Source organism: Halichoerus grypus, chromosome 12 (assembly GCF_964656455.1).
Source record: "Halichoerus grypus chromosome 12, mHalGry1.hap1.1, whole genome shotgun sequence".
NCBI classification, from domain to species: domain Eukaryota; kingdom Metazoa; phylum Chordata; class Mammalia; order Carnivora; family Phocidae; genus Halichoerus; species Halichoerus grypus.
Window position 1 is genome coordinate 2,828,909 of NC_135723.1, and position 1,524 is coordinate 2,830,432.

The 1,524-nt window shown below is 41.7% G+C and overlaps 1 pseudogene; it reads left to right on the forward strand.

The window, feature by feature from the left end:
• The first annotated feature begins 416 nt into the window (after positions 1-416).
• On the forward strand, positions 417-973 carry LOC118538350 (cytochrome c oxidase assembly factor 6 homolog pseudogene; annotated as a pseudogene).
• The last annotated feature ends 551 nt before the right edge of the window (positions 974-1,524 follow it).

The following is a 1,524-nucleotide window of genomic DNA, read 5'->3' on the forward strand; positions in this document are numbered from 1 at the left end:
TGCTCTGCTCAGATGTAGTCATGGGAAGACTTCTTTTGCCCCAGCGTGAATTTAATTGAATTAGGATTACAGACAAGGGCAAAATAGCAGTCCAGGAGAAGTCCACTGGCTGGGCATCAGGAGACCTGGCTTGACTTCCAGCTTGAGTGGGATCTTTTCCACTGAAACCCTGAGCTTCTGTTTTCTTCACTTTTACAATCAGGACGAGATCTCTATATAACCTAGTGAAATAAGCAAACCTCCACAGGGAGTGCATGAATATACAACATTAGCAAAGAAAGTGGAGCAGATCTACCGATAGAAATGGGGTGTAGGAGAATAATATGAAAAACTTTATGCAGATTATTTCAAGACAGATGAAATAGACGAGATTTTTCGGAAACCATTAATGATCGAGATTATGTCAAGAAAAGCAGGCGGGCTGATTCGCTGCGTGAGGTGCTTCCTTGGGGTGCTTGAGCCCACTAGGAATGGCAGCCCCGTCTATGAAAGAAAGACAGGCTTGCTGGGGAGCCTGGGATGAATACTGGAAGTGTTTAGATGAGAACACAGAGGACGCTTCTCAGTGCGAGAAGTTAAGAAGCTCATTTGAATCCAGTTGTCCCCAACAGTGGATAAAATATTTTGATAAAAGAAGAGACTACTTGAAGTTCAAAGAAAAATTTGAAGCAGGACAATTCCAGCCTTCAAAACAACTGCGAAGTCCTAGGCTCTCCTGAACTTCTCAGAAGGTTTGAGTCATGGTAAACAGCGTGACTCGGTCCACAAACCACTCTTTAAAATGATCAAGTAACAGAGGTTCCATCATTCAAACTATGAAGAATCAAAATGGTATGAAAGATGCTTAGTTTTAATTTAGTAAGGAAGCTATATTTTAAGGAAAATTAAAGCCTATTATAAAAAAAAAAAAAAGAAAGATTATGTCAAGAAAACACTAGCCACGCGAGAAAATGAATTGGTAGCCATGGGTCATCACCCTACCTTTAACTTAGCCCAAGACAGGGGACCCAGATGGCTTTATGAGTCATACCAAAGGAGATAAACTATGTTATACAACTACTTTAGGAAATAAGGAAAGAATTCCTATCAATCTCATTTTATGGTGCTAATATAGCCTTGGCACAGAAAGTTCTCCAAGAACAGAGGTAAAGCAAGTATAGGGCAACTTCATGTACAAACACACATACAGAAACATTGGTAAATGGACCTCAGTAGTGTGTAGAATATGGCTTATAATCAGTATGATTTATCTAAGGATTGCAATGGTGGGTCAAAATGAGAAACTTGGGCGCCTGGGTGGCTCAGATGGTTAAGTGTCTGCCTTTGGCTCAGGTCATGATCCCAGGGTCCTGGGATCGAGCCCCGCATCGGGCTCCCAGCTCAGTGGGGAGTCTGCCTCTCCCTCTGCCGCTCCCCCTGCTTGTGCTCTCTCTCTCTGTCAAATAAATAAAGAAAAATCTTTCTAAAAAATGAGAAACTTAATGCAACCCACTGCGTTCAAAGGTAAGAATGTCAATTGTCTGA